Genomic DNA, 12,652 nt, shown 5'->3' with positions numbered 1-12,652 from the left:
ATTGATTCTCCTGAGACTTCCAGCATGAATGTGTGGGTATGGGCAGACAAACAGATTTACATTTGGAGGGTGGAGACCCACACAAACTGAACAGAGAGATTCTTGAGGATTATCAAATGCAAAGCATTTCTCCAGAATCATTCCATACTGCCATATCCCAAACTAATTATAGATTAATCTTAAGCGACAAGTAAGCTCCAAAAGATATCCTACTATGAATGTTTTTTCTTACAGAATAATACAAGAAGAGGTACAATGCAGACTCTTAATTTTGGTGTAATAATTCACTTTTATATTTAATAATTGTACTTTTCGTGTGAATGTGTCATTGAGCTATTTGTACCGATTTTCAGTCTATCATCCTGAGAGGGGCCTTGAGAATTTCTGTGTATGTGTATGTAGATCTGTATTTATGTGTAGTCAGAAAAAAAAATGGATAGGAGAGGAATGAGGTGAGGGGGAAGGTGGTCGATGTGAAAAAAGAGCTCCTGGTGTCCCTGTTATGTTAGGTAAGGTGGCTGCTGCCCGAAGCCCTCGAAGGATAGCTAATTGCACTATTCAAAAATAAGAGCCCAGCACTGTTAAATTTAAGACCGTGTTTGGGGAAACAGGAAGCTTTATCTTTTTCTGTACCCATTCCCTTTAGCATCGGAGCCATTTGACGTGATGAAAACCATTCAGTGAAAACCACTACTGACTTTTGCATTAAATAACTATTTTCCTCTTCTAAATACTACCCCTGGTTTCAGCTCAACTATTTCCCTGTATTTTCTGCCTATTGGCTTAACATTTTCCAGAATAATACATAGGTGCGTGCTAGTCGTTTCTCTCCTTTGAGCTGAAACAAACAGGGGCAACAAAAGAGACAACTCACAGAAGTGTGAGCTAAAGACTGAATTTCCCGCTTTTGTGGCACTGGTAACCTTTAGTAAGAGCTGTGTAGGGTTGAGCTTGGGTCTGTAATAGGGCTTTTTGTTTGTTTGTTGTTTTTTTTTTTTTTTTTTTTTGCACTAAATATGACTGCACTGCATTGCACTACTGAAATGTATTTACTTGTGCCGGGAGAGAGTGTGTGAGGTATGGTAAAGAAAGACGCAAGTTAAGAAACTAGAAGCATCACAAAAATGGAGGGTTAATTTCCGCCGTGCTTGGTCTTAGCAGGGTTGGTGAGAATCCACGGAATCTGCCAACTCTTGACCAAGCTTAGAAACTGCCACGCTGACTTTTTATTATCAAGAACCTGGGTTAGTGCAGTAAATTGAAGACTTTTAAGAAGTTTGCCCAATGTTGTCTCCAACTAAGCTTTCAGTAAGAGTTGCAATGGTGAGGAAGCCAATGGAGGTGACTTGGAAGTCTTCACCTTGGCCTACACCACAAAGCCCCTTGCTGATGTACATTCCAGTGTGGCAGAGGCCAGTGGTAGGTCCTCTCTCAAAAAAACCATAACCTTGTCCATATTGCAGATATCCTTTCAGCCTGAGCATGCTTCTCCATCCCTGGGTGAAACCTAGATCAGGCTAACCAAAGAGGAAGGCCATGCATGTGGTGAAATCCTTTAAGATGACAGTAAGGGAACAGTGCAATAAACACTGAAAACCAGTGAGGTGAACAGTTTATTTTGAAACAAGCTAGGCCAACTTTGAATTTGGAGGAAGGGTTGCAGGATTGATCAGAACCTACTTAGTAGCTGCTCCGTCATAGAGTATCTTTTATTAAGCAGAAGACCTTAACAGTGCCTAAAAGTTTAGTTTTGAAGTTGTTGAGTTTTTTTCAATTTTCCTTTTTGGATTTATTTTCATTGCCTTTTTAATCTTAGAAGTAATCAGAGTTTGACAGCTCTTTAGTGACTATTCATAAAAGAATCTTGCGTCGCAGGAAAAGCAATAGATTGTATAGGGAATAATAACACAAGAGTGAAGATGCTGAAGGACTCTTCTAGAATCCAAGGTGACAGCTTTGAAGATTCTGGTTCAGTAGGAAAAGGTCACAACTCATATAAATGGCTAACGTTGAATTTCTCTGAACGCTATCTCATGTGGGGGCATTGATTTGGAAAACTCTCAGTTGAGGCCTCTTTCCTAAGATTACAGCATTGATGCCTATCTCTTTCTCTCTCCTCCGTAGCTTCCGTCAAGGTCTACTATTCCATGTCAAAAATTTTTTAAGGAAGCTGTCACCCTTGCTAGTCAGAAAAACTCCATTTAGAGCTTTTGGAACTAACATAAGCGATCCCTTAAGCACTCAAAGCATTATCTTCATTTTAAATAAGAAACTCTAAATTCAGAACTCTTAACAGGTACTTAGAGATGTGTACTGGATGAGCCCTAAGAGGATGCTGACTGCACCAAACCAAAGTTACAGAAAGAAATAATTGACCTTTTAAAATATATTCACATTAACTCTCCTAGGATACTTCTCTTGAGGTTTTGAGAAAACAACTTCTTCCTTGAAACTTGCATACCCACTCCAGTTTTGTCACCAAAGATATTAATCTCCAGAGCCCAACTTCCTCTCTCCCAGACAAAAGTAATACCGCAGGCTCAAGGGATATGCTTTGGTGGTCAAGGGTTGACATTTTGGTTTTCATTTGGTTCACAGTGATATTTACAGGAGACTTGTTCTTGGAGGAGCTACTGAACTGTCTTTATGGCTTAGGGTTTGGTCAGAGGTTCAAAAAATAGGAAAAAAATAAACAATAGTACTTGACACTGTAAACTAGTCTTTAATAGAGTCATGACCTGGAGACTGTTGGAGAGAAAGAAACTTCCATGGAAGAGAGTGAGCTAAACCATTTAGAACCAAACAAGGATCATTGATGAAACGTGGGGCAACATGGACACAGAGCAGATCAGTTCTCTGCGTGGCCAGAGCCAGCAGCAGTGGCCAGTGGGGGAGTCAGAAAACTGGCCAGTAAATTCAAGTACTCAAAAAGCCACAGTCTGGGTCTCATTGTGGTTGCTGGAGTGGCTAAAATGTCCATGCCCATGGCAAGGAAAATGCTCGAGGCTGATCTGTTGTGATAGTGCCTTCCTTGTTGTAGCGAGTCCTAGGTTAATCATTTGTTCGGTTATGCTTTGCTGGACCATTGCCCCCAGTCTTCTGAGGAGGTCTGAAGGGATAGTATTCAGTTAGGATGAAGGGATAAGATACTGCTCCTGGAATGCTGTGATTTGATGATATTTGCACTAGATTCTAAACTCTACCTTAAACTGGAGCAACTGAATTAGAAAAACCAAGGATGGTTCGAAGTTAAAAGAAACCAAAAGCAGTATTTTCTGACTGATGCCCTTCTTTTTCTTCTTCTTCTTTTTCTTCTCCTTCTTCTTCTTTCTGGAAGAAAACTTTACACTTGTTGATTACCAAGCTCAACTCTTACCAATTTTTTTCCTTCATTATTTTTCCACACTGAACCGTCGGTGTGACTTACCCATCAGGTAGGGCTGGTTAATGTAAAGGGCCTCTGTCATTACAACTTTGCACCCCTCCTCTGTTTCTTCAAGGGTACAGGACATTGGGTGGCGGGGATCCTCCAGAGGCACCTCGCCCTTAGGAAGGCCAGTAGGCATAGATATCAGATCGAGAGCTGAGCTGACACATATTTGCTCAGAGGACACTGGAGCCTGTAGCTAATCCTGAAGGATGCTCAGAAAGATAAGGAAGCCAATGATGAAGAGAACAAAAGGAGGTGGTGCCTGAAGTTTGCCTCTTTCTCCCCTCTCTTCTCTTTTCCACCTCACCGCCATGTCCTCTCTATCAGAATTATATTTCATGTCATATGTTGTATGTTACTAGAAGAATTATTATGTTCCTTGGTTTCTCTCTTTATCAGTGGGCTGGGAACTCCTCCAAAATTAAAAACAGATACCATCAGCAGCTCCCCTGTGGCCTACCAGTTTCTCGAATGCTGTCTACCTGGTCTTGACCAGTCAACTAAGATAACTTGGAAGGTTTGGCTGGCTCAACCACTTGTCCACTTTATTTTCATTTTGTTTCCATTTCCATTTGAATTTTGAGTGATCCTACGGAGAGGTGGAAATCATGGGAAAGGTTTGGAGGTTGCAATTCTAGGGCATAGCTTGTCAGGAGTTTGTATAATCCAAAATATACCTTTCTACGCCCATTTTCAGTTTAATCTGTTGCCCTGATTTTAATTTCTATTATATTTGTGATTATTTTTATATGAATAGAATCCATTTGCTATGTCTATTTGCGTCCTTTTTTTCTATTTTCCCCATATGGATGCAGTACCAACCTGTTAATGAAATATCTTTTTATTATATTATTAATATGTAATTCTACTGTAGACCAAAAATATAAAAACAAATTTGTTCATTTTAAAGTTGTAAAGAACTAGTGAGTAAATGATGAAGAGTTGAAGGAAAAGACAGAAGAGCAGTGGTTAACTATGTTGAGTTAGAAATCTAAGAGTAGCCTTACCTATTTTTTAACCAGTGCTTGTCAATCATGCCATAGTTGGGATTATATAGTCTTGGCTCCTTCATGCTTTATGTTCGATAATTCTTGTTTGTCTGTGTATTTTTCTTTGATGTAATTGAGGTTGCACATCATGCTATTTTTGGCAATGCCTGATTTTTATTATATTGTACTTTTGTCAGTCATTTCCTTTAGAAGGATGGGGGGAAAAGTTTTATTTCTTCTTTTAATTTAAAATTTGTTTAATGCACTGGAAATACAATTGGACACATTTCACTGTTTAAAAAAATCAGAAACAAAACAAAACAAAAACCACAAAGAAAAAACCAGCAACCAAATAAGCCACAGGAAAAACAATCTACGGAAAAAAAAATCTATTTGTACTGAATGTACATACAAAATACATCCCACATGAAAGAGAAATACCATTAAATAAGGAAAATATATCGTTTCAGCTACAATGCTGAAAATATCAAAGAAACCTGGGTTCCATAGGGATGGGGAAATTAGGGCATTCCTTTGAGATCCGAGATCTTGTCACTGTTCAAATTCATGCCCAAATGGATTCAATGTGGGAGAGGTGACAATGGAGGAAATAACCCCAGCCTTCCTCATCCCACTGGAGCTCTCCATTACCTTTCATCCTATGCTTGAGCTCCATTTTGAGGAAAAAAAAAAAGATGTGCTATGGTTGAGAAAGTGGCTTGTACAGGGGTATGTGTAACAGTACACACGTGGACACGGTTTAGTCCTCTGCACTTGTACCACCTCCCGAGTTTCTTTTCTCCATAAGGATAGACCCTCAACAAGGGAGACTGACAATGACTCATTAGAACATCAGCTGATGCTAAAGAATCTCTCGGCTCCACCCTGGTCTCCCTTCTTCAGCATTCCCAGATACCAACGGAGCCGGTTAACCCATACAAATGCACAGTGAAAGGAAAGACAGATTTCTCCCAGCCAACTGGCTGTATCATTTGTTCAATGTTTGCTGGGTTTTTCTGGGTTTGTTTTGTTTTAGAATCGGGGTGGGAGTGGCTGTAACTTCACAATCTAATACAGTAATTGTTTTGCATCTTCCATGTTTTATGCAAAAACAGACATTTAAATCAATAAATAATTGTGCCCTAGACTGAAAGTTAATGTTTAGGAGAGGTAAAAAAATTGTTGGAATTTTTTCTACATTTTTTTGTGAAGAACCTTTTTTGGAAAGGAAGGATACATATTTTTGTTGTGTAATATTTTCTATTTTTGAATGCATTTTATTGGTACAAGACTGTTTTTTTGGTGAAGACATTATTTAAAAAAAAAAAAGAAAAAAACTAATCGAAAAGTTTGCCCTTAAGGATATGCTGCAGTTTTGAGGTTAAAAAAAATAACTGATTCAAGATGCGTGTTAAAAGTTGGGATTATATTGTTGTTTTTTGTAATTGTTACAAGAAGAAGTTTGTACCCACTGCTGTTTATTTTGTTTCAGATGAGTAAGTAAAGGGATTGTTCTTGTTTTATTCTTTTTTTAGAGAAAAAAAAAGCTATTTATGAAATGTCAAAAACACTGGACTGTGAGTTTAAGTGTGGAAGCATTTTACCACCCTGTGTCTTCAACCAATTATGGGAAACCCCTTTTCTCTTCCCCCCGCCTTAGCTTTGCCAAATGAGACAAATATAACAGCTGTCAGATGATTGAAGCCACTGAAGCCCTGCTTTAATTTTTATGGTTTGAAAAAGTTGGAAAACCAAAGTTAAATTTGTTTCTGAAATCCCACTATCCATAGCCCTTTTTTGTATGACACAGCCAGTTGACTCTGCTTCTCTATCTTGGATCATTGCCTTCTTAAGGACTGGGGCCAACTCTGATGCAAAGAGAGGCATGAAGGTGGTGAGCCTGGGAGTTGAGGTCTCATGGAGTATGATGTGAGTGTGACTTCAACCTCTCAGTGGGCAACCATGCTCCCACCCTGCGGGCCAGGCTGCCAAGAGAGCTCACAGCTCTGCTGTCTGAGAGCCTCCCTCCCATGGCCTCCACCCTGGGCTTCTAAGACCCTCCTCTTACCATGGCTCTCCAGAATGGCTTTGCCTTCCTGGGCAGCCCACATTCCATGGATGGGGTGAGGGGAGGAGCAAGCCAGTTGAAAGAAATGGCTGTGAGTGCTGGGAAGGCACCCCCAGCCAGGGGAAGGTGGGGCAAGGGACCATCTAGCACAAGGGATCTTGCCTGCCTCGTGTTTGATTCTGTGGATTGTCCATCTATCTGCTCACTGTGAAGATGGAGAGGCAGAGGGCCCTACGGCTGTTAAATAGCTTTTCCATATTTTTTCAACATTGAAAAAATAATTTTTAAAAACTGTGATTGTTTTTAAAAAAAATCATTTGGCTGGAGGGAAGGGAAAAGGGAAACACCAAAAGCTGTAACATGATTAACTGGAGATATTTAACTGGGGGCACTTTCTAGACCAAGACAAACAAATTCCGTTCTGGACCCTAAAGCAGCCAAATCTTGAGACTGTCGATGACAGAAAGCTGAAGAGAGGCCTCCACTTCCTCCTTTCTCCTTTCTTCTCTCTGTCTCAAAATTCTCTCTTGTTCTCTTTCTCGACTTCCCTTGGACCACTGCCCCAATGGCCCTTGGACTCCCATTTCACATGTGTGTGCGTGCACACGTGCGCGCACCCCACACACACTTGCAAAATACCATTTTTCTTAAGGATTGTGGGACCGAATAAAATCATGTGCCTTCATTTTTTTCCTTTTATAGTTAGATGAACCTCTTCCTTTTTACAATGTTTAAAAAAAACAGGGGAGGTTGAAGTGTTAGTGGAGGACCTGGGCATCATTTGAGAAGTAATTTTTGTTTAGCACATTCCCCCTAAACATTAGACACAAACATTTCCACCCCTTCACAATGCTCTTTGGACATTTAGAGCATCAAGTAACCAGATACATGACAGCCTAAACCCATTTGATTTAGAGCAATTCCTGAAAATTCTATTTCATGGACTTCTTTGATTTTTATCAAAAATGAGGTGAACAATGGCAAGCAGCCTTGTTCTCCTGATTTGGTGCTTTTGCATGTGGCGTGCAGTGGGCATGGGCGTGGGGGAAGTGGGTGTGTTTAGACAAAGGGTGCATTCCTAGAGATCTCTGGTGCTGAAGGGCCTCGAGTTCCTTCCAGAGACTGCATTTGACACACTTTAAGTATACACAAATGAATGGTATCACATGCAATATTTTAATGGAGCAATGGGAGAGACTCTTTGAAACGGAGTTTTGCATCTTTTTGTAACATTTTGATTTCTCTGGTGCCTTATTCCTACTCGATGCTGGCACTCACATATCGACAGGGAACTGACACGGAAGTCAGCCTTGGGAGTGGGAACGCGTGGGCAATGCTTGAGCTGCAGGGGCGTGGGGAGGTTGGTGTCAGTTGGTGGGGAGGGGACTAGATGGCATCTCTTAGCTGGAGCCAAGCAGGAACTGCACAAATCCATACAAAGAGAACAATTCCAACCTGTGCACACACCGCAAACTCATCCTTCCTCATCTGAGCTCTCCTTCCTTCTTCCTCTTCTATCTCTGCCTTCTCATAAAGGTGCTGCTGCTGCTGCTAAGGTGCCCGGAGTCCAGAATGCCCAGTCATCACTCAGGCACAAGCCTGGCACTGCCACGTCAGCCCCTGGCACAACCAAACCCAGGTTTCTCTTGCTTGGGGCTGAGAACCGTCAGATTTTTCTCATCAAAAATGTTTTCCAAGGAATCAGTGGATTACAGTTATTCTGCATTGAAAATGCACTTTAAAAAATAAATAGAAGCTCCAGACTGTTTAAAATGTACAGAGGGAGCAGGGGAAAGATAAACACATGCTAGTGTCTGAACCCAGTTCAATTTATCTCCAGTTGAAACAATATACACTATATTATGTATAAATGTATACACACATCCTATATATATCCATATATATAGTGTATATATTATACATGTATAGGGTGTATATGTGCATATATACACACATGCACATAATGAAATCAGAAGCTCATTACAAATCCAGATGCTCATTACAAAACCAGATGCTACACAAACAGCAGCAGAGGAAACAAGGTTGGACTCTTGCAACAGATCACAAAAAATAAAAACAGCCACTTGCAGTGACTTTGGTCATTTCTGTATGTTCACAAGGAATGGATTGTAACAAAGAAAAAAAAGGAACAGTGTTAGCGAAAGAGGAAAAATGGGCGAAACCATCTTGATCCAATGGGAATGCAGTAATGTTCTCTACCATTTCATCTATTTCTTTTAGTCATGTTGATTTGATTTCAGTTTTTGGCTATTAAAAATTTTTTTTAAACTCAAATGACCCACAACAAACTGAATAAAACAACTACAGTGAAAGCCCTTTCCAATGGAAGAAGTCAGAAATCTCAAAACCCTTGGCCTGGCTCAGAACTACCGTGTGCAAATCAGTACTCTCTTACTGTTTGAAATAAAAACTGAAAAAAAACAAAAAAAAAAACTTTTTTGAAGCACCTTAATGTGGCCATCCATTCGAGGAGTGGGTGCCACTTTTTCCTTTGAGCACCTTATTGACGTGTTTTGCTATCTGCTGTCTTTCTGTTACCTGTTGGCTGAATGGCTAGCTGTTAACATACGCATGTGCACAGACTCGACGTCTGGGCATGTGTGTTCTCAATGAAGTTTACTGTGGTGACTGCTGAAAGGTGAACCCATTTCCTGATTTTCCCGCCACAGTGTTGTGATAAGATTCGAAGAAACCCTATTCCCTGCACAGAAATGTTTCTTATCACATTGTATCTTAGTATGGAAAGGAATATGGTCCCTTTTTTGCAATTGCTACTGTACACACACACACACACGCACAAACAGATTCATTTGTCTAGGTGGTATTTTCAATGTCTGTGTGGGTGTCACTGTTTATGCAGTTTCTATTTCCCAGTAAATTTTGAATGGAGGGCAACTTTTCTAACCAGATTGTCTCTTCAGACCGAAGACCTGGGAATTGGGGAAGATTTTGGAAAAAGGGAGAGGCAAGGAAAGAAAGAGCTTTAAATTGAAAGAATCATTTCCCAAAAGAAACCTGGGCTTAATGACTGCAGAGACTGTACCCTCTGATCTTTGCAGGTGGGCGTGGAACACTGCTTGTATCCATCCGTGTACCTTATAAACCCACGTAGACACAAATACACACATCCATCCATCAATATATACGTGGTTTGGGATGAGCAGGTCAATAGTTTTGAGAGGGAGTTTGTTCCTTTTTTTTTTCCTCATTATACTCTTAAATCATTGTCAGTTATCAAACAAACAAACAAAAAATTGTTTTGAAAAACCTTGCATACGCCTTTTCTATCAAGTGCTTTAAAATATAGACTAAATACACACATCCTGCCAGTTTTTTCTTACAGTGACAGTATCCTTACCTGCCATTTAATATTAGCCTCGTATTTTTCTCACGTATATTTACCTGTGACTTGTATTTGTTATTTAAACAGGAAAAAAAAACATTCAAAAAAAGAAAAATTAACTGTAGCGCTTCATTATACTATTATATTATTATTATTATTGTGACATTTTGGAATACTGTGAAGTTTTATCTCTTGCATATACTTTATACGGAAGTATTACGCCTTAAAAAATACGAAAATAAATTTTACAAGGTTTCTGTTTTGTGTGGAAGAGTAATTGATGTTGCTAAGAATGATGTTTGTTTTTTGGGGTTTTTGTTGTTTTTTTTTAAATGTTACCAGCACTTTTTTTGTAAGTTTCACTTTCCGAGGTATTGTACAAGTTCACACTGTTTGTGAAGTTTGAATATGAAGGAATAATTAAAAAAAAAAAAAACTCTTCTCTTGGTTTCCTATTGTGTCTTCTTTATATTGTGACAGTGTTTCTGTTTCAGGCAATCCTCCACATTCTTTCATACATTGTGGTCTGGGTCTAGTCTGAGATCATCCAAATTCTGGCTGAAAGGCCAGAAAAATTCTCAACGTATCAGTCCTCTTGATACAAGAAGCAAGAATTCCAGGCTTGATGATATTGACATCACTTTGGGGAAATGTAAGGCAAATTTGGGCATTTTCCTTCTCCTGTCCAAACCTCACAAATGATCACATGGCTCATTTACTGCTATCTGAACTGATTCACCGTTTTTTTTCCTTCCCTATGTGCAAATCAGTATCCATCTGCCTCCTGTGGAAATACCAATCCCATATGACACTATGCCCAGCTATCCTTGTATCCAAGGAAAGTTCGTGGCTCAAAATAGGTCCCCATTTGATGACTTTGGAGACCCCTAAGGGAGTCCTATTTGCTCCATAGGACTTTCTGGTATGCAACTCTACCCATAAGGGCTCCCTAACCTTATCATTCTCACAGAAATTACTAACGTGACAGAGAAAACTTACATCTTGTTTGTCCCTGAAGTCGACTCAACTGAATTAGATTTGCTAAGTCTTCAATAAGCATCTGTATTTCACTCAACACTGCAGTGTATGAAGAGAAGGGAGGAAATTGCTTCAGCCCTGGTAAACCTTAAAATCTAACAACTATAAATAAAGATTCATATAAAATTAAGAGCTGGCTTGTACTATTCAGACTCTCAGTGCCACAGGAGTCGATAAACTGTCAGAAAGAGATATGAACAGGATATTTCAAGGAAGCATCCAAGGAATAAGCAGTCTGGTTTGGGGACTCCCAAGGATAGGCTTTGGTTGGAGGAGGTGAGTGTGGATGGACATTTCCACCAGTGTGATGAACTCAAAGTTACCTAGGAATGGGCTTGGGATGGAGAGGGTCTTAAGGAGAACGCTGGGCTGAATGATGACCTCTATGAATTTAAATATTGACTTCTTGCAACTCAATCACTGAACCTGATATTCTAGGAAATAGAAAATAAAGAGGAAGAAAACGTTTCCATGATGCATGATTTGTCTGTAGTTGATTACTGTGAACTTGAGCAACATCTCAGTGATGCCAGGCAACTTCACCTAGAGTCTTTGATCTCTCTGTGCTCATCCACAAACTCTTGAAGCCTCTTCTGTGCCTGTTGAAACATTGTGGTGTGGTTTATATAGAGATGGGCTATAATAATAGTAAATGGCACATAGGCTATTCGTATGGCACTTAACAGTTTATGAAGTTTCTCCTTCATATACTTTATCCATCCTCACAATTACCCAGTGAAACATTGTGAAGTAGTTATTATTACACCAGTTTATAGAAACAGAGAGTCAGAAGTATGCATTTTTCTCAATATAAAACAATTAATAAACTAGTGCTTGAAGTCAAGTTTTCTGAAATCCAATGATATGTATACCACACCAGTGTTTCTCAAACTGGAGTCATGTATATACCCTTATAAAGGGAAAAAAATACTTCTCACAGACTGCCCCCCATGGGATGGGTCTGAGATTATTTTTATTATAATGTTTATAAATAAATTAATAATTAATATAAGTATAGTTATTTTTATTATAATCTTTCTTAAATAGGCTCAAACATAAAACCTAGCAAACCTATTATGCTTATAGCTCTAACAGAATTATAAAACAACTAAAATAAATAAAAGTAAAGAAAAAATACACATGAAAAATAAATACAAATAAAACTATAAAAATTAACAGTTTAAAATAACAACATTAATTTAATATATTGGTGACACTTTGCTGAATCTAAGTCACTGCTCACACAGCGAGGTATTCTGCTTGCTTCGGCACGTGTCCTCCTGAGAGCAGCATCCCCACACGACAGTGTACAAAGTGAAGACAGTTCTCCCACCACTTTCCTAGTATTTCAACTACTCTTGCAAAACCTTCCACTGCTCTGCCCACCTGGAGCAAATGAATCATTTATGAATTAAGCCTCCATGCCCTGAAATCAACTTAATTATAAACACAAATATGGAGACAGAAGACCATGACAGCACTCTGTCATAAGAAGGTCATTGATATCCAAGATATGTTTGACTTTTTAAAAGATAATCATCTCAAGTAAAACATAAAATTTTTGAATACAGAGAACTTGGAGGCCCCAAGGTTATCTGCAACGCTTAGCATTCCTTAAATCCCAGTTTTTAAGAGTTTGATAATTCCAGATACTTTGGTTGCTCCCAACAAGTGTTGATGCCCCCTGGGGAACTCTGTGGCATCATAAGCAGTGCCAGACACACATGCTTGTGGGACATAACATAATAATAATAACATTAATT

This window comes from Diceros bicornis, chromosome 15 (assembly GCF_020826845.1).
Source record: "Diceros bicornis minor isolate mBicDic1 chromosome 15, mDicBic1.mat.cur, whole genome shotgun sequence".
In the NCBI taxonomy this organism is placed as follows: Eukaryota; Metazoa; Chordata; class Mammalia; order Perissodactyla; family Rhinocerotidae; genus Diceros; species Diceros bicornis.
The sequence above is the reverse complement of the archived record's forward strand: the minus strand, read 5'-3'. Positions refer to the sequence as shown.